Here is a 24,407-nt window from a genome sequence, read left to right as displayed (position 1 = left end):
GTTTATCTCTTCTTATCTCACAAGAATTATTGAAGCAGATTTCAACTCTATAAATGAAATTGGTATATTTGCATATCCTTTTGCTGTATTATTAAAAGGCTGCACATAATATTATGCATACTACCCCTGTGTGAAGACTCAGACTCCTGACCAGCTTTCCTCACTGTAAAAAATAAAACAACAAAAGCTTGATGTCAGCAAGCCTTCTGACTAACAACTTTTAAATCACTAATAAAGAACCTACAGGTAAAAACATCTAATAACCTCTGGAAATTTTATGGCTGTACCCTGCAATAAATGAATGTTGGGTTAAAATTTACAATGATCCTACTTTGTAGCATGTGTGAGCATTGAAATTCTGATTTAAAACAATGAATTTCATAACAAACAAGTATGGAACTTAATACTGGTATTTATTCATTGCATGTATTTTCAGAGCTCCTTTCAAAGTGAAGTGATCAAACACAAAAATGTTTAAGTCAAACACAAAAATGAATAAACATTCTGAAACAGGTACCACTGAATTCCTAACCATTCCTGGACTGCTGGCTGCTGCTGCTGATCAAAATCCTCAAATTTAATTAGCATGCAGCAAATCATCTGAAGTTGGAAGATGAAAGTGGTAGATTTACAACTAGCTAGGCCTTCAGTGCAGTAGTCCTTCGATGGTCCAGTGGTTAGCATGGGGCTCTGGGGCTATGGGAACCTGGAGGGCACTGCTGCCTGGCCGCAGTCCTGGGCTGTCCTAAACTGCAGTGTGTTTGCTGAGCCAGAGCAGCACCCTCAGCCTTCCTCTGGAGAAGGAGCTCTATCCACTGCTCACTGACCTGGAAGAGATAAACAAGAGAGACTTCAGAACTGGGAGATCAGGACATTCATCCAGACTGTGGAGCCAAGCCCCTTTCAAGAGATTTGAACAAGGTTTTCCATATTCAGCTGAAATGCTGGAACTGGGGAATTGAGCAGTGATTGGTAACTCCTGTAATGTCTCATTTCCTTTGCTTCTCTCATAATGGCTTGATAGGAAATTAAACTTTCCAGGGCAAACTTTTTCACCAAGCTCGATGTGGCAAGCACATTTTGAAATTCAGTTCTAATCTCAGAAATAGCCCCAAGTCTTCTCAGATATTTTGGTACAACAGCTCTACTGAAATGCAATTCATTCACTGGCAGTTGAGACAAAGAAACAAACCTATTCCTTGTCACCTATTTCACATATTTTGAGCTCTTGAGGACCATGCAGACAGACCAGGCTAAGCAACAGGAAGAGCAGCTCCAATCCTTGTCATGTCATGAAGGGGGATTTATAGTACCAATATCTCAGTTCCATAGTTATTGACTCTGATGTTCCTCTGCTCCTGGTCGTCTCTCTTGGCAGTGGTCTTTGCAATACCTTAGAGGAAGGGCTGCCCTCCTTTAAAGGGATCTTGATAAGGACATCAGATGACATAATTTTTAGAAGCTTGAAGGATCAAGCCTTTTGACTTACAGAGTGTACCTGGGGTATCAGGATCAGTGTGTACACATCTTTTAAGATGAGGCCTTTGGGTACAAACAGTCCTCCAGGCTTTAAATCACCATGGAGGGATTTCTCATTACATATGGTGTATTAACTTTCCAAGATGTATGCATCTGCAAATGAAAGAGGAAGCTTTTACAATTGGACACCCTGTTACATCAAATTGGCATGGCTTGTTAAAATATTAATGTTAAAAAAAAATCTTTCCATTAAAACAGAACCAAGTCAATTTACATTTTGAGGGGTCAGATTTCAACAGAAATTAATTCTGCTTATGCTAGTTTACATTTTCATTAGTAATCATATGATTGATATTCATTGCTCATTACAGTTAAGCAATTTCAGGCTACCTGTGCAAATACTGAATGTAGTAAGCTCTTGTAAAAGCTGAATTGATCACAAATATCTAAGGTCTTTTCAATAACATGGAAGATATTTGCTCTGTTATAGTTCATACTCCGGCAAGCTATGTGCAAAACCTGATCATGTTGGAAGGCAATTTTGCCAGCCTGTCTAAGTATCTTTGAAAGGGCTGTGCTGTATGAACTGAGACAGAACAAAGGTCAGAAATCACCTTAGTAATGAAACTAATTCTGATTAAAACAAATTTTATCTAGGATAACAGTTTTTATGAAGATATTCAGGAAAAAGTATTGGAACTAAACCATGACTGCAGCTAGAGGAGCTGAATACAGAAATGACTATAGCCTGGTTTATTTAATTTTATGCTGTATTCTGTAAAGATCTACCATCCACTGCTGTTTTTCAGGTTTGGTTAGAGATAAATCTGACTTGTTCCCTTTTTAGTCTGTATTTTTCTGGCATTACACATGCTATTAACTGCTCTTTTTCATATTCCCAGGTCTTGTTCAATAAAAACAAGATAAACAGGCTTCCCAAATCTCCAGTTCTTGTTAACTACAGCTGTGCTGAATCCTTTATCAAATAATATTATGTCCTGGGTTCTTAGCACTAACTTCCTTACAGACCTTGGCCAGCTCAGAAAAGAGATGCTAAAACAAGCCTAGAAAACACAGCCTGTGAGCAAAGCAAAAAAACCCCAGAGACTGTAGAAGACATGAAACCAAGTTGAAAAACATGGGAGGGAACTGCAAGGAGGGAGAAATCATAGAATCAAACAGTAGTTTGGCTTGGAAAGGATCTCTAAAGGTTATCTAGTCCAACGCCCCTGCAATGACAAGGGACAATCTCTTCAGCATAGTGAATGGAATGAAAAAAGAATGAGTGCATATAACACGATTCATAGATGATATTTTGCATCAACATCACATGTGTGGAGTGGATACTGAGCTCAGAGTGATGCCATGATGATTTTTTGCCTTTTCTTTTATACCCCTTTATACCTTTTTACAACTTCTGTATTCTTAGTGCTTTTTGCCTACATTCTTGGACTTGTTTGTTCAGTTAGGAGACTAAACATTTTAGAAGCTTCAAAGGTAAGAGTTAGTGTGCCCCAGACCCCAAGGTCCTCTCCAGAACACATTCTGTAAACTAAGATAGAACCATCCAGGGGAAGGTTCCTTGGGGAGGGGGGCTCATTCAAGCCTCTCAGTGGGGAATTTTTGATAGATATGTTAATTAATAAGACCTATAATGTTATACCAGATCTTTTGGGGGGGGGGGGCATTGCAGTGGGCATTGCGGTGCATTCGATCTGGACATGTGCACCTAAAGATCCTTAAAATAAATACCAAGGTAAAATCCCTTCTAACTGTGTTTGACTCTTGATTTTAAGACCAAGAAAAGGCATCAAGAACAACAGAAATCTTGACACTAAAAGAGAAAGGTACTTCCTGGACCAAACCCCATGTAAGCATAACTGTTTCTGACTCTCCAAAATGTCTGCCTGAAGGATAAATGAGCACATCTATTCTGGTCAGCAGAACTCATTGAATATTTATATGTAAGTTTTCATTTAAGGGAAATATTTCAAAGACATTTACTAGAACTGAAGAATATGGATCTTTGAAAATAAAAGTCAAGAATTAACATATTCTGGAGCTAAAACTATAAATAGATGCAAACTAAAGAATAATATATTTTTGAAGCAGTATAGTCTAATGGTTACAGCAGTGTTGTGTAAGTGGTATCCTTTCTTCCACTTGTCTCTGCTTTGTTGTTCAGGGTTGGTATCTCTATTTCCTTGCCGGCTACATGCTTGCAAAGCTTTCAGAGCACTTAGTCCCTGCAGCGAGATCTGCACACCCAGCAGATGAAAAACAGGAGAAAGGATGGTCTCGTGATTGCTGTTATCACAGGAGACATGGATTTGCTTCTGTGTAACCTTAGAGAAATCACACTCAGCACGCCTGTATTTGGTGTCTCAATGTCCTGCGGAAATCCAGAGGTACTGCTGAGCCCTCTGGCTCTGAAATGTAGCGTTTCAGTCCTGCCTCTTGCACCTGAGCCTGTGCTGCTCCACTGTACCATCAGATCGAGCAGCATCTCTGCATTTGTGTGCTGCTCAGAACTGTATTTTTGTCCTTATGCCTTACCTCTCCAAATACAAACTGGGAGCAACAGCACTTCAGAGTGGCCTAGCATGGATGTGTGCATGCATGACCAGGAGCAATAAAATGCTATAGCATGTAAATATCTCAGAGAAAAATTGTCTTCTAAAACAAATGAATGAACAAACAAACAAGAGTAGCAGTAGCAGCAGATTCTTTGCTTAATTTGTTAAACATCTGAGGAGCAGAGGCTTAGGAAGGGACAACTTGACATAATTCTCCTCCTGTACTGGTGAAAATAGACTATTTACTAGCCAAATGTTGCTTATAGAACTTGCATCTGTAGAATATTTAATTAAGAACATGTATAGAGCTTTCACAAAATGTCCTAGTGAGCACACATACTGTTGTGAAACTTCTGCTGGAGTTTTGAGTATTTAAGACAAATCACACATCAGGCAACATTCACTCCACACAGTGAAAAAAAGGAAACCACTAGATACTACTCGCAGTAACATACTAAAGGAATAAATTCTACAGGAAAGAAACCCAAAAAATCTTGAAACTGAATTTTGAACTAGATATCTGTGTAGAAATTGTGAATAGAAGTACAAAATAGACCCTTTTCAACCTGTTCCTGTTTTACCAGAGCAAATGAGAATAGTGTTTGTTTTTCATCTGAGCTGAAGAAAAGTGTCTAAGACTGATGTTCATGAGGCTTTATATGCCAAATTTATGAAGGCTGGCTTGTAGTTTGAGCTCTTTTGGTAACAACAAGGAGAAGGTGAACTTTGAATGGAGCCTCAGGAGGATATAAAAACCTGCAGATGCAGAAGAAGGATGCAGAAGAAAAGGTTCAAATCCAATTTGGTACAGATTTTGTTGACTGCAGTTAGGGTCAGGCCTGAGGCAGAACACCTGAAAAGCTGACCAGAAAAAGTGCTAAGGGCCTCCTCATGTAAAACTAATTTACTGCATAATCAGAATGACAAGAGATCAGACAAAACCCCTAAACCAGGCAGACTGAGAGAACATCTGGTAATGGCCTCCAGGGAATGAACTAAAGGACTGGCTGGGACAGTGCAACTTTACAGGTATCTCATGGATCAGGCAGCTGTAGGGAGGATGCACAGTTTCTTATTTATGAGCAGAAGCAAGATCTATGCCCATAAATCACGGTCTGCGACGTGTAACTCTAAAGTACATTTTAAGAAGCCCAATTAAGAAAAACTACCCAGAAGCACAGAGCTCAATGCTATGAAAATTAGCACAAAGCTCTGTTGTGATTTAAGAGTCTCTGACACTACGGCCTTAAAAAGCCCTAAATTGCATGCTGCCATATAAAAGGCTGCTCCTACCCCCCTGTATATACATCTCTGTTAAACATAAAGCTCATTGAACTGTTTTGTGCTAAGCAGGGCTTTTAAAGCCAACCAAGCAGCAGAAGATACTTAACATGACTCTGCACAGGACCAGTGCAATGGGGAAACTTCATCTTCTACATCTTGTTTTGATTTCCTGTTCCCACACTAGGTTCTTGTCCCAGCTGACCTTCTATTCTAGCAACTGACTTCATGAAATGTTGACAGACAAGAACATTTATGGTCAGAAAACTTCTAAAAATGATAAATACACCATAAATTTTTTTTCTTAATTTTTTGGCCTATAGAAAATGTGTTCCTCATCAGGTTATCCAAGATAAGGTTATGATGTTTGTACAGTGCCAATGAAAACTTAGCAAACACATGAATCCTTGAAATCAGATATTTGTGTTGGAATGACTTTCAGCCACAATTTTAAAAGTCTACATAAAGAGGATTTGCCAGCAAGCAACCTTTACAGGATAATAACTAGGAAGCAAGATAACATTAAAGGGAAGAATAGCTGATGTGTCAGGAGAACTGTTATGGATCACAGTAAAACTTCTAAACTCTATAACTAAAAGAAAGGCAAAATCTTTACTTCAGTCTTTGTTATGCAGTAGACCAAGGAGCTGCACACTGATACAGGTGATCACTACACACCATGAATTGTTTCTTGAAATTAAAAGAAAAACAAAATCACAAAGCATAGATCACTTATTATATACTAAAAAGTTTTTAAGTACAGCGAAAATATGCATTCAGCCCTGAGCCTTGCCTGATCACTTACTGATTTCAGAGTCTGGCAATTAGAGGTGCTCAGGGACTTTACTATCCAGCACAGTGGTTTGAGGAGAACCAGCTGAGAGATAATACATAGGAGATAAGGTGACATGAGTTTTTAAGATCAATGTAACATGGTATATTTAAATTAGATAAACTTAATGACATTATCAGGGCAGTTTCCTCATGGTTTCTCTTCTCCCTTCCTGTGAGCCTTGTCCCTTGATTGTTAACTCTGAAAACTGTGACTCCATAGCAATTCTCTTCAGTAAATATCTTCAGGGATTAAGGCAACATTTTTGGACTGTTAGAACCTAACAAAAATTGAACATATTGTAACAGTGATTAAAAATGAAGTGGAAATAAATTCCTGATACGTATAGCCTAAACAGATTATTTATCTGAGTGCACTAGATCACATCCTTGGACGTCTAAAGATACATAAAAAATATAGTACAAACAGAAGTCAAGACCTACATACACAGTCAAGCCATATTTACAAGATAGAAGACTAACACGGAAGCTCTGTAAAAAAGCTGTCTGATCCTGGTAGATAACCATCACAGTGTGATGCTGAGACCAAATGGATTAGTCTTTGAATATACAGATAGTGAAATACTGATTAGGGGAAAATATTATTTCTCTATTTAATACTGGTGAGGCCTGTACTGGAAAAGTACAATTCAAAAGGCTTTTGCTTGATTATGGATAGATGCAGGAACACTTAGAAGGTTTATTCTGTTCAGTTTAGTGATGAAAAGATGAACGGGAAAGGAGACAACTGCATATAAGGACCAGTGTGGAGAGCATAACTCTACTATGGTATCTTCAGTCTGCAAACAAAGCTTTAACAAAGGCCCAGTGGTTAGATATGGATGCATGATACATTCAGGCTAAAAATAGGATTCACAGTTTTAGCAGCAGGAGTTATTAGATCTTGCAACAATTTAATCAAGGTTGTGAAGAATTCTATCAATGATAATTTGAAAATCAAAAGTAGATGTTTTTCTTAGAACTCCAGTTCAAAGAAGAGTAAGTTCATAGATGTTTAACATGCTAGATAATAATAGCACAGAGGTTTCTCTTGGCCTTGTAGTCTCTGACCTCATTAGATGGCACATTAGTTCTTGGGTGTCTGTGGAAGGGTGCAGTTTGCATCTGCTTGGTTGCAGTGCTTACATGTCTTTGATGCACTTGCACAAGCTGGGATTATCTTTTATTTACCACTCAAAGAAGCAAGTCCTGCTGAACCAGGTGCAGAGCACTCTTCACCTTCCTATCGTCAGATTGCTTCTGCATTTCAGAGCACTAAGAGAGGCCAGTGAGGTGAAGATGAGGGACATCTTCCACCAGCCATGACATTTGTAAAGTGTTGATCCATCCAACTGTGTCTCTCCAGAAAATGTTCTTCAGCTTATTTACAACTGCTCTGATACATGCAACAGCTTTGTTGTCTCAGGCTGGCCTTTGGGATGTTCAGCTGAGTAGATTAATTTCCATATTCTCTTTGAGTAATCTATGGATATTTCAGTTAATTTTCCTCTTTCCTTCTTTCATGACTAGTCTGATTTCATTTGCACACACAGAGCACAATGAAATAGCAGTACTGCAGCAAGACACTTATTTTTCAGACTCCCATACATGCCTCAGGACACAGAAAAATCCCAATGAATTTTATGTTACAAAAAGATGCTCTTATATTAAAATGAATAGTTTCAGATAAAAAGCTTAATAAAAGCTCCCTCTTGTCTTGGCTCCCACATAATGAGCTGGGGTCATTCTAAAGAAAAGAACAGAAATTCTGGGACCAAAACAGAGCAGAGTGTGAAGTGTTTTTAATATCACAGCAGATGTAATTATTTTCTGTTTCTTTTTATTATTAAACATTGAGGAAACTAGGAGGGAAAATCAATACAGTATGCGATCTTCTAAACAGTGCACCATCTTCAAAACAGTGCTTATATGTACCTATAATTAAGGATTCACAGCCCATGTTTTATTTTCTGAATATATGTGAAAGGGAAGATAAAGGTCTGGTGGAGGGAGTTGTATCTTACTGAAAATGGCCCTACTGCTTTATGCCTTACACTGAAATGATTGCCATTAGCATTAGAATAGGGGTATTTTGCATTCCAGTTTGTGTACTGGGAGACCTCTCTGGCCATTCTGGATCTAAGGTGTTGCTTTATTTCTTTGCTTCCTCTACTAAATAAGAATTTAATGGCTACTAGGAGAACTGTTATGGGTAATAATGCACTTACACTTCTAAGGGCAATAGTGCATGTGAACTACTGTTTGTTTTCTTCAGTGATACCATTGAACATTCCCTGTTTGGTGTAGTTGTGATTTGTTTTGGGTCATTACTAAGATATTTGGAATTACAAGTAAGTCTTCTTTCTACTTGCAAATAAAATATTTCCATTATAATGGTAAAATTTTCAATGCCTTTGTTACTCTAACTCTTTGCATATCACTGTGTACTTTATTGCTCATCCCCTATAAGAGTGCAGTTGCAAGTTTCCTGGCCTTTGATCTGTCTTTCTCTCTTTTTCCTTTCTTTCCTTCTTTCAGAGGAGCATTGTAAGCTTATTTAGGCTAACAAGGTGATCACATGTCCAGTAAACGTGCACAGAAAATGAAAAGTGTCTCAATAATACCGACATACTTCAAATATCACTGGAGTTCCACAGTGAAGAATATTGCAGTAAAGAAAGGGCTTCTATTGATTTCATTGATTTTGAGCCCTGGCTTCTGAAGTCAGCAAGCTGAGTAAAACCATGCCCCAGTTCATTACTGGCTTCTCCTCATTGCTTGCACTTTGGGCAAACTCTGTAGTTCAGCAAAACTGACACTTTTAAAGAGAAGCCTCCTTTTTTCACTTGAAGAGAATAGCCGGTTGTTTCTGTCAAATTTTCCTCTGTGTTGTTACTGTGCACTGGCCCAACAGTATTTGCAAAGATGTGGAAAGCAGTGAACTACATGCTTCAGCTCACTTTTTGCCATATTAACAAACAGAGCTGCACCAGCTGGTGAGCCCCCTGTGCATGCCCAGCTTTGTCAGTTCTCCCACTAGAGCCCTGGGCCAGGGGAAGGGCTGTGCTGCTGCACCTGGATCGTGGGCCTCCTGGGATGCAGGGCAAACACGACCTGATCTGCTCACTTTGCATTAACTTTGGAAAAGGCACCTGAGCAGAACCAACAGCAGTTCAGCAGCAGCCACGTAACCACTTCTGCACTTGTGGGCAACCAGAGCGGATCTCAGTCATCTCTGCTCTTGACTGGTCAAATTTGCCAGCCCTTCAGGCAGCTGTTGTTTGATCTTCACCCATGACAAATACGCCAGTCAGACAGGGATGTTCCCGTTTTTGTTAGTCTGTAGAAGGGAAATGATTTCCCTGATACACCAGCACTATACATATGGCTTATACATACATCAAGACAGCGTTTTCTGTGCAACAGTGAAAGATGAAAATTCTTTCCTTCTTCAGGCTGCTTCTCCAGGTGTTGGAAAATCTGCATGTTTAGTGAATTTGCCCTCGAATCTGATGAATTTTGTGGGGAATGGGGAGGGGTCTGTGCTTCATGCTGGACCTCCTTTGAGCAAGGGAGGAGGAAGCACTTAGTTCCCCTGGCTCCTTCTGTGTCACAGGCTTCCTTAAACTCATAGTGACTGACCCTCCCTCTTCATCCTTGTGTCAAGGATGTGGGGATCAACCCGGGGCCCTGTTCACATCCCAGATGGTCTCAACACACATGCCAACTGATGCTTGGCACCCTCTCTCCTCTTGAGGAAAAGACATCTGTGATCCTTCTCACAAGCCCTGTTTGCTATTCCATACTCTACAGAGAGCCATCCTACTCCCTGCTTACTGTGCATGGGAAGCAGGAAGGAACACTCAGGGACCACACAAACTTTGCATATTTGCTTTCTTTTAAAAATCTTTCCAAATTACCTTTTTGTGGAAGCTCTACAATTGTAGTCCAACAATGACAACAAAACCTTTTCAAGACAACAGCATTTTCAGTACAAGTGTCAAGTGATCACCGGATTATTGAGTCTTGGAAGACTATGGCTCAATACAGACATGAGAGCTTTATGTTTATGTTTGAGAAAAATTCATTTAGAGGGTTGTAGTCTAATACCTCTTTAAAATAAGAAAAAGTATGTGAAATTTACTTAAATTATTTTTCATTTGTATGCATGAGCTCAACTATAATGGAATAGTATTGCTAATATCATTACAATGGCCTGTCTCCAGAGGAGAAGACATTATGCAATATACTCTCTGCTCTATATATTCTGAGCATAGGTACCAAAAAGTAAATGAGCAAATTTATTATTTCATCCAATGGGAGTTTTGATAGATTTATTCCTCTTCTAAATTTCTTCCAGAGGAACAAAAAGGTGGAGAGGTCACCCAATTATACCTGCAAGTAGTTAGGTTTGGAAAAGAGAAAGAGAACATAGGATAGAGGAGAGATTTCTCAATTTACAGGTTGGGATAAAAGAACTTTTAAAACTAGAAATAAGGTGACTTCACAGATATGTAAAACATGTAATCACACTTAAACTGCAATAATGAAAGAACTAAATGCCACAGATCTGGGAATCTGTCCTCTAGCTGAAGTAGAAAAGAGCAGAAATTTCTGTTATCATGAAGCTGACCTAGGTTCAGCTGCTAACCTCTTTTCATTCTCTCATTGTTAGGCTACTAAATACCAGGAAGTTATAACTATACTAAAATGAAGTATTGGATCAAAATATTTTCTCAAAAATACTTTTTCAAAAGTACATTTTAGAGTTGAGGAGGATATTTGATCATTCTGCTGAAATTTTCTATTTTTTTAGGAATTCAGCTTTTAAGAAAGGCCAGTAATAAAGCACAGAGGTTATGCAATGTTACAGTGCCCACACTCATTCACAGTAATTGGAGATTTCTGAAAAAGAGAGATAATTTGTCCAAACCTACAGACTCAGTAATATGCCTGAAATTTCAGCTAAAACCAGAGAGGATCTTAAGAGGACTAACTAGAGTGTGCATGAATTCATGCCCAAGTGATTTCCAATAATTTTATTAGCTTCTGCTTAAACCCTATCCCAAGTGTCCAGAAGGAGATTCTAAGTGCAGTATAAACATTTTTTAAAAATTTACAGTGTAGATACACAGGAATAGAAAACTGAAATTACTTTCTTGAGTACAAAGTAAAGCAATATTTCTGATTGCAATAAGAAGAGTATATGTCTTGAAAATTAATCAAATAAAATTAGATAGCCAGACTGAATATCCAGAAATATTAAAAATCTGTAATTGTATATGTAATCAGACTAGAAAATTACAGTACATTTGGAAATAGACTGAAGCAAGCTTGGGCTGTGGGTCATAGGTACACATACCCATTTCTTCTGTATTTTAACACCTCATGCACTACCCAGATTACAAAATTTCATTTAGATTAACTGATATTTGTTCAGAGATTTTATTAAGAGACGAGAAATATAGAGGAAGGAGAATCTTGTATTATTCAGCTTACTTACAGTTGAGCTCTGAGCAGCTAATTTATAATTTCACAGCCAACAGTGTTGGTTTAAAGTTTCATCCAAATAACACTTTCTTCAAGAGGCACTGGCAAGATACAATTGCAGAGTCCATACTCTGCTTTGTCAAATACCTTTGTAACATTCATCTAGGTTCCAGCAGTGATCTCAAGTGAGACTGTAATTGCACTGAAATGAAAAGGGGAAGCCCATAAATCACTCAATCTGTATCTTCAAATTATTTATCTCCTTGCTAATTTCAAGGTGACAGTTACCATCTGGTATAGAAGCACAAAAGTTTGACAGTTAACATAAGCAGGCTTTTTCAATATTTTAACTCCAGAAATGCGATTTCAACTAAAATTGAGATTTAGGGCTATTCAGAATGTGATTTGGCATTATGATGAGGGAGAAGACTGTAAAAAATCAGCAATTTTTGGTTGATGATTCACAAACATCCTTCAGGAGACAGGATTAATACAGGAATTAAAAAACCAGAAAAGTTGAAAATTAAACGAGACTCCCTCATATTCCCAACAAGCTGAGAATAATTGCACTGAATGAAATTGTTCTGACTTGAGAGAAACTGTTTGGGGTTTTTGTTTGTTTTGCTGGTTTCTTTTTAAAAGGAGAAGCACTAAGAATAGCTGTGCACAGAGGACCTCTGCTTTCCTTTTGGGGCTCCTTCTGCCCTGGCTTTATCAGGAGAATCGTTTCTACATCCACACATTACTTTCATTCACCTGAGAGCTCTGGTGCATTGGGAGCGGAGAGCACTGCCCTGGATCAGGACACAGCTGCAGTTCTACTCTGCTGCATGTCACTGCAGGATCTCAGTCCTTCTCTGGCCACTGAGTTTCCCTGTCAAGGGACCTGTCTGGTCCCTGCCAAGGAGGTGGCAGCGCAGAGTTGCCACACGACCATATGCAGGGAGAGCAGGTCTTCCCCAGACACAGCTGCACTGTGAATAATTTGGATTCTCCAAATTTATCTGCTACTATTGTTTGCCTTCTTTATCTTCCTTATAGATCGTGTCTCCATTTTACATCTCTAGGAATATACTGTGATATGATAAGGGATCAGAGGAACTTTGATGAAGAGATCTTTGGATCAGAGGAAAGGTCATCATTGATCTCACTTTGATCAGTTTACTGAAGGGAGAAGCTGACCCTACATAAATATTTAATGGTTCTGAGGATTAGCCAAAAGCACCTTTGTAAATGTTTTATGGTCTAGTGGAATTTTCTGAGACCACTCTATTGCCTTTGCTAAATGCATTACCAAAGCCTCTGTCCCCCTGTATTTGTACTCCAAAATTAATTCAATGCAGCCAACACTTGCTCACCAGGTTTTCTCAAAACACTAAATGTTAAAATTATGTAGATTAATGAAAAAACAGGCTCATTTCATAGCTAAATAAGGAAAACAGAGGTTTGCAAAAGCACATACATAGCTGGGCTGATTTAAAGTTTCCTGTGTGCGCATTTCCATGACAATGAGGCTACATGAATATTCCAAAAGAAAAAGTTAGCGATGATAAAAGTGGGCAAAATATCAGTACCATCTGCTCACTTCTAATGCCGGAAAAAAGTGACAACCTAAAATTAACCAAAGAAAATGAGCTGCTAAATAACCTTTCTCCCCCTCCCAAATCCTAGAGGCCTGTATATTTCAGCACAGAATTTGATCTTTACTTCTTCATTGTTCCCTACTGTAATATTTATATTTCAAATTTTTCCTTAACTGAAACTCTTGTACTAGCACAATTAAAATTACTGGAACTTACTAAAAACACAGTAAAATTCTGCTGCTATTAGTAGTCTCTAATAATGAGACTGCTGTAACTGAGGAGACTAAATAACCGCACTGTCAACAATTTATCAAGATTTTTAGCCAGAATTTTGCATATCCACTTTCACTTTTTCCAGTCTAAGATTATCTGCTCTGTGCTGAAAAAATTCCCATAAATGTCAGCAGAGGAACAAAAACAATGCATTTATATTATTTTAAAAATAATTGGTTTTCAAGTCTGAGCATTAAAGCAAAAATTAGTTCTAATTCTAAAAGTAGAATTTTCAATTTTTTATTTGTGTTTTGAATTATGGATGTTGATTCCTTATTTCCCATCACCAAAAGGAAAAGACACAACTAAGGAAACCCCGAGCCTTTATGACTTGTTCTACAAGGAGCTCTATGTACATCTCAATGCAGTTTAGTTTCCTTGTGTATCTTATACATTTTATGTTGTCTGAAGTCCTGCTACAAAGAGCTGGTTGGCACAAGCAGATAATGCACTGAGGGTACTTGTGTTCAGAAAGGAATATGTTACAGTGGCTTGGTTGGATTACACATAAAGGATCCTGATACCAGTAGTCAATAAGCTTCTGCCACCAGTTCCTCTGATGTTGTTGAATTTATAAGCTGTGGTATGGTTTGGATTTTAATATTCTACCAAAAGCAGCTGATAACACTGAAGGAAAAATTAACTCCTTCCACTTATTAGAAATATTTCAGCTACTGGTATTTCGTTTTGATGCTGGCAGGGAGTGTTGTGTCATACATACACACAGAGTGGGAAAACATCCCTCATCCTGAAACAGCTCACTGCCACCCCCCACTCAGCAAGGTGGCTTACAAGTGGCAAAATCTATGAGATACTTTATCACCCAGATTCTCAATACTCAAGAAAGGATTTTTCTGGGAAAGGCAGGTCAGGAATGTCCAGGCAACTTCTGTGTCTTTTCACATCATTGAAAAATGAAGATGATGTCAAAGAGCTTACTTCCAGTTTGCTGCTACTTAGACTCAGGGGACACAGGGGGACAAGGCTGAGCCTCAGAAATTAAAAATACTGGGAAATGGAGGTAAGACATGGAACAAATGTCAAATGAATCAAAAGAAAACAGCCAGAGTGGAAGAGGAGATTTTGGAAAAAGCAACAGAGTTAATCTGTGACCAAAACCCCGAACTTCCTCTCATTTTTTCAGACACACTTATGTGATTTTATATAGCATGAGCCTGAAAACATACAGCTATATGTGAATTTAGTTTATATAAATTATCTCATTGATGGCAATGGAATTACTCATATGAGGAATATATGCCTAGTTCTACAGTCTGAGCCAGCATGCAGTGAATGTATTTCTAGTTACTGGCTGAGCTGAGCACTGCAACCCTCGCTGTTCAGTAGGACCCTGGTGAGGAGATTTGCATCAGGAGCCTTATTCCCTTCTTTTTCAATATATAAATCTATGTTAATGCTACTGATGTTGATCAAGTTGCTCTTGCTGCTACATTTATAAAGTAAGAACAACAGATAGCTATACCTAGAAAATACTTTTAATTGAGAATTGTTAACAAATTTAATATGGAAAGAGATTTTAAAGCCTTAGTGAAAATGAAAACCTAATACTATTAAATGGCTGAGAGTGATTACTTTTGCAAAGAATGTGGATTATGCTAATTCTCAGTATAGAAATAAAGAGAATAAAACCATGGTTATAATTTCATATGGGCAATATAAATAGGATAGACAGATGCTTGATATTGTACAGTAATTATAGATGGCTGAACTGAGAATAAACCTTTTGGGTAGATAATGGTTTCTGATTTTGAAGACTTTTTAAGTCTATGGTTAGGGGTTTGTCTTACTGCCAAGGACATGAGTTAAATATTTAGTATAAAGTACAGTGGTGATTTCTGAACTTGACTTTTAAACATAATATGCAAGCAGGCTGATAAGTCATGGGTCAAGCAACATGACATTTACCAAATTGAAAGAGATAGGGGTAGGTGTGCAATGAGATTATGAATTTATCTGATAATCAGAATCATGTAGTGTAACTAAAAGGAAGAAACGACCACAGCATCTTTGCAAGTATTATGTGCTGCAAAAGGACAAAAGTGAAGGAAAAAACCTTTGACACATTCCTGAAACTCAAAGCTGTCTAGCATGCTAACTTTGTGAAGCTGTAGGCTCTGCAAATGATATGCAATAGCTCTCTTAGCAGATGTAAGAAAAAAAGGAAATGTAGTACTATGGAAAAGTGAGAGGGAAGAGACAGAGTGGCATTGATGTGATCAGCTTTAAGGGCATTTCACTTGAAAGAACACCTGAGGCAACAGAAGCAGAAGGGGCAATAAATAATTCAGCAAGAAAATTACATTTCAAAACAACAAGGTTGTCTTTCCCTTTTCCCTTTCAATGAAAACTGCTTTCAAAGAACTTTCTGCAGAAATAGCTGCAGATACTTCTGCTGAAAAACACTCTCATCCACTCCTATTTGGTGAAACCATGCAATCCTTCTCATGCAGAAAGCTGCCCAGTGAAAGGACAGCAGTCTAGAGTGAATCTTGCTTCATGAGGAATTGACGTGTCAGACACAACCCAGTGCTGTCAGGCCAGACCTCAGCTGGTAGCAATTGTCATAAGTTGTCTGACTTCAGTGGAGCTCTGAGTAGTTACACTGGGGAGCAGTTATCCCTGGAGAATTGTGAAAAGTTTTGTTAAAGTCAAGTTAATGAAAATATAAGTTCAGCACACTGCAAAGTGACATACAGGAGAAGGGAAGCATGTTTATCAGCTTGACTTGGCTGCACTGGGAGTGAAAAGCACAGCATTTTCAATCACTGGAGAGTGTGTGCAGCAGATAAGTCTGTACTGTATGGAGAACTGGAGAAAGCGTGTGGAGGATTTTAAATAGGACACAGAAAAACTTAATTTAAAAGACAAAAATTAAGTTAAAAAATTACTGGCTGAATCTTTATCCGTTTATATTACACTGATTTAAAAAGAACTTAAGATATGACAGATGAACAGGACAGCCCAAATTTTGATTTATAGTATGGGAGTTACCCATGGGAAGGTGCATCTGCCCTTAACCAGGACTAAGCAGTAAGCAGTGCAGGTGACATAAAAAAATGGGGTAAACCTACTCCTCTTTACCCTTCAGTGGGTCCTGCAGGACAGCTTTCAGTCTGCAAAGTCACACATAACTTACTCAGTTGTTAATTGTCTTTGGCCCCATGAGTGTCACAACATCAGGATTTTGCTGATTGTCAAGGCCAGTGCTCAGTGTGCTCACCACTGTCCTTTTCTTCTCCCCTTTGCTAGGCTGATGCAACTACTTGTGAGGATAACCTCTAAGCAAGACTATTTTAGCTTTCAGGGAACAAGCTGTAAACTAGCTCTCTGACAGAGACTGTGAAAAAAACCCCAAATGCTGCAATATTTTCTTCTTAATCTTCATTTTCAAGTCCTACAGCCAAAGCCCTAGAAACAGATGAATCACTACATCTGATGGGACAGTAACCTAGAGGAGGTGGAAAAGCAAGAAGCAGAATGGAAAAGGGGACAGGGCAGCATGAGAATTATTTAGTGTTGCTTTGTTGCCAGGGAAAGCACAGCAAAGACCTGCTGCAGCTTTGGTGCTCAGCCTACGTGCTTCTGTATCAAATGTGAATTTACCAGGCTTTGGAAGGCAAAGATCTCACTGGGGCTGCAGATGGTTAGAGAGAAAAATAAAAGAAAAGAAAACAGAGATAATTGGAGAAAAGCACCAAATTCCTGTTTGTAAAGTTAAGACATGTTGAAGGTTTTCTACTTTTTCTGTTCACAGTCTGCTAGGAAAGAGGCAGCTCTAGATTTGCAGATGTCTTAAAACTGAAATACGCTTTCAAATGAGTATTATATATATTCCAGGCATGCATTCCATCTTATACCTAGTTTGATGCTTTCTTATATCTCATTTGAACAAAGGTTCTAAAGACCTTCTGAGTGCTTCCCTGTGTAATATTAAAGAAAGCAGAGGAAAAAAACAAAAAAAGCCTGGCTAGCTTTTCAAGAAACAAATTCGCTTAACTTGTTCTTGATAGAGTCCCCAGTGAGGCAATGCCCAGGAGGTTTCTTAATGTTTCTCATATCTTTAAGGAACACAGTATTCTGGTTTAGTATTCTGGCTTAAAGTGGAAGAAAATCTCCTTGCAAAATTCTCATTTCTGGGAGTGTCTATAGATTTTTTTGACACCATAATCCTATGAAACCGTAACAGGCTTCTGTCATCAACTTGTTTCTATCCATTAACAGATTCTTCTCACCCTTATACAGGGATTTACTACCATGTACAAGGTGAACTGTACTTAATAGAGGAGATTACAGATAGGGGTATGAGAAAAACGGGGTAAAAGGGGATGAAACATTCAAACCCTTGTAGAATCCCTACTGATGTCAATAGGAGTCTTTCCACAGGTTTAGTGGAGTGTGAGCTACACCCTTATTTATCTGACATTTTCTCTGAGCCACAAAATTGCCTGTAGTTACAGATATTCACTAAAATTCTGCCTGCTAAGAACAAGGACTGAAAGAAAGATTATACAGTTATATTTCCAAAAGTAGGTAAGTACTATTTTATGTATATCATCATAGTGGAAAATAAGATGAATTATTGATTGTTGATGAGGTTTGACTACAATGATTTGCTCTTGAGGATAGGTACACATGCAGTTGCTAGAACAACAGAACTCTCCTACATTAAGTACTCTAAGCTTCTAAAAATAAGCTCCAGCACATTACAATTAATACGTGAGGGCTCACTTCATTCTGTTTAGTAGAATCAAGTCAATATTGTTCATGAGGTGACCAGAAGTTACATGTGACTTATTGTTAAACAACCAAAATCCACTGAAGTGGGTCTTTGGATATGACACAGGAATGATTCATTTGAGTAACTAAAAGCCTCCTTTTTCTAGCGGCAAACTAACACAGCTATGGAGCCTGGAAGGTCAGTTGCCCTATGAGAGCACATAGTGAGTATCTAACAGGACAGCAAGGCCACCTGCTTACCTCACACAGATCACTAAAGCCTTCTGCAGTGAGCCAGGCTGTGCCCCAGGGGCATTCCATGGTGCTCCAGCTGCCAGGGATCTGAGAACATGACCAGCCCAAATGTCACTGCAGTACATTCATTCAGGGTCAGGCTATGAGTGGCTTTCAGCTCCTGGAAATTCTCTTTGTGTCTGGGAGGAGGATGCTTATGCCACAGCATCCTCTGAGTAGGTTTTACCATTCCTGTGATGACTGTGCTATGAAATGCCAGGTGGTGTTCATCTCCCACCCCATCTCTTGGTTCTGCCTATCACCGAAGGGAAAACACTCGCATGGCACAGAATCCTTATGTGGAAGCTAATCCTGTATAAAGCAGCTGTGCTAGTTCTATCCAGGCTACTAGCAGCTTCAGTGAGTGCCTATAGGATATTGCAAAATGGGGAAGCAACTAAATAATATTCTCCACATATTGGTAAGGCTATTCTTTGTAAGTTGAACCCCAGATTTGCTCCCGCTCTCATTGCAATATGTCTCAACCACCATTACTTGTTTCCAAGTTAAGCATCTTTCTACATCTAATCAAGGCAGAGAGAACAGACTCTCCAGACAGCAATCCCTTCCTTTCTTAGGTAGCTAACTGGGAGTGTGAGACAAACATCTCCCACAGAGACCTTTCTCCATGCACTTTCAAAATCACTAGAACACACAAAGAGGTGAGCAGGATAGTTAAAGAAATAATACTTTTTACATAGGTCAGTGTATTGGATTGTTGTTATTATTATTTAACTTTTTTTCTTAAGTCATGATTCCAATCCATAAGGAAGGCACTGCCCTCTTGGCTAGGTATTACACAAAAACGTAATAAATTAGCATCTTTAAAACTCTCCTTGTCTGAGAATACAAGTGGTCTAGGAATGTAGAGTATGAATGCCCAACATAAAAATTGCAGCAGCCAAAGAACTGAGTAAGAGTTTGGGTAAAATAAGAGGAACAGAACAATTCTTAGCTGGTCTGGAGTAGGGACTAGCATAGCACTTCTTATAAAGTGGTATGGTTCTGTACAAATTAGGAAAATGGAGGCTGAGTTCTCTAAGAGATAGAAATGAGTCAGAAAGTTTCTATCCATTAAAAAAAATCAAAAATGTGTAACTTCTGAATAAAATTTTTTGTTTCACAGGTGAAATGAGTTCCATAAACTCTTTTAGCTGTATGCAAGAGTCAGCAGTTCTTGAAGCTTGTTTTTCCTAAATGAGTATATTCCTTGATTGTCTGTCTTTACAGGAACAGGAAGGAAGGAAGGAAGACCATAATATCATAGTATCTCTCTCTCTCTCTCTCTCTCTCTCTCTTTCCATCCTTAAAGAGTATGAAAATTTGAGTGGACAAAGCTCTAAGTATCCTGATCTAACTTTGAAATTAACCCTGCTTTGAATAGGAGTTTGGAATAATCTCCAGAGATCTCTTTCAGCTTTGTTTTTATGGTTTCTATGGTCTATGAAGACATTTTTCAATGAACTTTATAATTCTGCAAACTAAGGGCCTTAATCAAACCCATGGGATAGGATACCAACACAACCCCCCAAAATAAATACCCTTATGTCAGGAAATTAGCACATACCTTTCAACCACAGAAGCTACAGCTCAAGATGCGGATTGAAACCAATTGCCTAGATGAGAAAATGAACCTTCTACTACCACTTTCCAAATGGGATATGTCACTGAAACAATAAGCTTTGGCATTAGCATAAAACAGGGAAAGAAAATTTAGTTAGAGCTGGGCAAATTTTGCTGTTACTGCACAAAGTACTGTGGAATAATGGAAAACCAGTTCTTGGTATTTATGGCTGCTTTACAACACCAAGCCAAAACCAACAACTTGTTTGATACATCTACTCCAAAAACCTGAAGAGACAATTTGTAGTTCTAGTAAAGGTTAAAAAATTTCTTCCTGAGCCTTAGCCACACTTTACACTAAGCACAGCATAACTGCAGTTTTCAGTGCAGCAGCATTATGTTAAACTAGGGATTGACACACCTTAAAGGTTAACACAGGCTAGGGGTTAACCCAGAGGTCAGTCAGCCAGGAACCAGAGGTGGTTTTCCAGCATAGGATACAGCAAAATATCTTCCAGATATTCCAGGTTTTAAAGGGTTTTAACCTGACCTGCACAAAGTTTCTGCCAGGTGTCTTTCTGCAGCCTGCTGAATCACCACAGGGTATGTGCAGTGTATATTGTCCGTTCAGACTGCCACCATCCCAGCCAGACAGCACAGATGCCGAGGACTGCCCATTGACTCTGTGCTAGGAAGGTGAAGAGATGAGGCTACAGAAAAGTTACTGTTAAATGTAGTTTAAACAATTTCACTTCATTCTAAATGTCAGCCTGAAATTTTCCAGAGTTTTAATCTGCCAAGTGTATGCAGGCTGGTGATTTCAGCTGAATGATTCCCAAGCTTTATTGTTCCAATCTTATTTTAAAGCACGTACCTTGTTGGTACAGGCCAAGAACACCCACATGAATGAGGTGGGTGGGTGCTTCTCTTTTGCTAGCTGAAAACTTACAAATAGGTTTTATTTCCTTTGATGCTCTACTTGTATTGTAAATCCCACTCAGCTTTGGAAAAGAAAAAGAGACATAGTGCAATTATACTTTCTTCTAAAAGAGTAGGGGATTTGCTAGGGAATTTTGTACAACTGTGGGAGGCCAAATACTTCAAAATATTCTCTATGAGGCTGATAGAGTGTTATACTGGAAAGGCAGCCATAAAAATGCACTGAAGAAAAGGGGAGGAAATTAACGGAGCTGAAATGTCACCTGGCAGATCTGAAATTATTCTGGAAACAAATGCTGACACTTGAGAACACAGATCCTTTGGGAATGAAACTCCAAGCTCTATGGCATTTTACAGGAGGCCACGGAAATTAGCTTGAGTATCCATACCTGGGTCTTGAGTGAGAGATCTTCTTGCTTCCTCCATACAATGAGAGAATTATTTATTTTATATATCATTCTTGGCAAGTTCAGGAAGGAAGAAATCCCAACACATATGGAAAGGCAATTTCTCTCCACAGTGGACAGCTGCTGTTTGCCCTGTTTTTTTCTAGGTGGACATAATCACGTTAGGCAGTGTAACTTTAAATTGAAGCTCCAGAGTATCCTGGGAGAGTGAGCCTGCTGGGGGATCTGTAAATCTCTGTGGTGACATCCCATGGCCATGTTTCTTTCTCAGCATCACTGCCAACTTTCAAGATTCTATTGTTCCTTGGGGGCCTCACTGCTGGTTGGAAGGTACAGATACTTTAGGGAAGAATTGCTCCCCTTCTGAATTTTGCTGTGTATATATAAAAAAAAAAAGGCCAAGAGAGAGCTGTGTGAGTCAGAGAACTGGCAGCATGATGTGAGGCTGTTCAGTTCCAACCCAGAGGGACAAACCAAGCTGAGTACCTGAAGGTCACCTCTATTTGCTGGCTCTCAGCTGACCTATGTGAAATGAATCTTTGTTCTCAGCCATGGGGCAAGTGAATGGAGTGCCATCCAAAAACAACTCACTGTTCCTGAGCATAGCACTGTCTGCATGAGGCATCTTGGTGTCCATTTTTTTATAGGCTCAGCTTCCCAGTATTATTTGTCTGCAGATTCTCCATCCAAACCAACAGCAGAACGATGGCAATCTTCAGGAAGGGATATCCAAGTCTAGATCCAGCCCTGCTGGCTCTGGGATATGCCACACAGTTAAACAATTTGTAAATTACTGTCACTAAATTGTTCAGTTACTCTTTCTCTATCACTTCCCATTCCACCTCCTTAATTTATGCTCACTATTGTTACTTGTTACAGCAGGAAGTACGACATCCTGGCACACAGCTGCTGTCTCTCTTAGCTGGAACAGAATCTGCTGCTTCTCCCAGTTCTTTGAATGTTTTTATAGACTGCCCCAGCCTTTGATGGAGTACAGCAGGCTCACATTGCTAGTGCAGACACATGCTGTTGATAAGCTGTGCCAGCACTGAATAAAACATCTCCTCTTCCTTTAAATACTCCACCATAACTGTAAGCAATGGCCTGAAATTCATTTTAATATGGATAGAATTTTGCCTTATATTTTTTATGGGACTGGATTTCTTTCTGTTATCAACAAAATTAATGTCTCCACTAACACTTAAACTAACAACATGAAAGCTGCAGTTCTCTTCATGCATTAACTTATACTACCCTGAAATAATCAGCCCTGATACTGTGATACAGTCTCACTTGGGTTGTCCTTTATCTTTTTTTATTTTAAAGGACAGATGAGAGAATCCTCTTACAGTTTCATTTGTGCTGTGAAATACTGTCCTTTGCAGATAATTTAATGATTTTTCAGTATGAGTAACAATCATCTGCATGATGAAGTAAGGTCTGTGTCTGCTTGTGTATCTGTATTAAGCCTGGCTACATCAGGCTCCATTCTTCAGATGAGTCTTTGAAATGAAAATGAAAATGATGGCAATTCTTATTAGCAGTGATGCAACATGGATTGCAACACTGCATGATGCAATCCAGTGGATTGTTCTGCCATGCCTGTTATGCATTCCCCCTTTAAACATGGAGATAAAAAATATTTCACAGAAAGTACTTAGTATAGGTAACTGAAAATAATTTAATAAAACAGTATTGAAAATGTATTACTTCAGCATGTCCTTACACAAAGTGGGCAAATGTCACCAAATTGCAATAGAGAAATGGCATCAGTAAGCTCAGGCACAAACGGCACATGCCAGTGACTGACAGGAAGGGAGAATTCCATGAGGGCTGAACCAGCCTCTTCAAAATACTAACATTAATACAACTGACAGTGATGTAGCCAGGGATCTTCACTTACAGAATACAGCAAGCAGATTTGTAGATGGAACAGAATGAACTGGTGAGGTTTTCAAGGAAGGACTAAATTTCCTAAAGTTCCTCAGCCTAAATTTCCTACTCCTGTGGGAAATTCTGAATGCTCTTACACATATAAGAAATTATTTCATACTAAAGACAAGAGAATCAAAAATCCAGGGAAAGATTCAGATTTTCTCCTGATTGCAAGCCCCAAGAAAAGTTCAGATGCAGAAATTCAGATCCAGGTGCTACTGTGCTTCCTAAAGCAACCTCCACACCATTTCTCGCTCTTGCTTCTGTGGCTTGCAGGAGCCATCCAAGAAAAGTGATTTTTCATGACACCCAAATTCAGAGAGAGAGGATTCTCAAATGAGAATGACTAAACCTCATTTGTGTACATTTAAAGTAAAAGAAAGTTACTGTTAAAACACGTCTAAGAACCTACTGTCCTTTTAAATTAAGGATTAAAGTTAAGGATAAAATTGAAAAATTTGCATAATATTTTAAATTTGATAGAGTATATAAAGTGATTCATGAAGTTAAAGAACAGATTTTGGGCTATGCAAAGTATAAAACAAGAGAAACATCAGAAATAAGATATGCACATCCCTAGAAGCTACTGATCCTAGCTCACATTGCCTTGCATTTCGAGTTACCACCTAAGCTTGTGGAAAATGAGTTTACCTACTGCTGCTTTGAGTGGGGCACCATTTTATGCTTCTTTTGCAAAGTTGACAAGTCACCACATCATCTGTTAATGGCAAATTGGACTGAACGTATTTATCATAGGAATGTTTTCCATTAGCCCATCCTCCAGGAGACAAATACAATTACAGATATTGAACATCACTATTGGGAGGTCGAGGCAATTTAGCAAGAATGAAAATAAATCCTCAGTGCTCTGGTAGGGAAATGGACACCCTGCCTTGCCAACTGCTTCCCTGTACTTGTGAGCAGATGTGATTTGTCCAGTTAGGGCCAACTTTATCTGACACACTTCCTGATCAGCTAGTTCAGGAATTAATTTGTAAACCTGGAATAAGAGTGGCCAA

At 38.8% G+C, this 24,407-nt stretch overlaps 1 long non-coding RNA gene across 1 annotated transcript in view; it reads right to left on the bottom strand.

The window, feature by feature from the left end:
• Positions 1-396: 396 nt before the first annotated feature.
• Positions 397-24,407, bottom strand: part of LOC109145728 — a 64,757-nt gene continuing 40,746 nt past the window's right edge. The window contains exon 3 of the long non-coding RNA XR_002047380.1: positions 397-827. This is a non-coding gene — a long non-coding RNA (uncharacterized LOC109145728). The remainder of the gene's footprint in view (positions 828-24,407) is intronic.

Source organism: Corvus cornix, chromosome 4A (genome assembly GCF_000738735.6).
Source record: "Corvus cornix cornix isolate S_Up_H32 chromosome 4A, ASM73873v5, whole genome shotgun sequence".
NCBI classification, from domain to species: Eukaryota; Metazoa; Chordata; class Aves; order Passeriformes; family Corvidae; genus Corvus; species Corvus cornix.
This window is presented reverse-complemented; position numbering and strand designations above follow the sequence as displayed.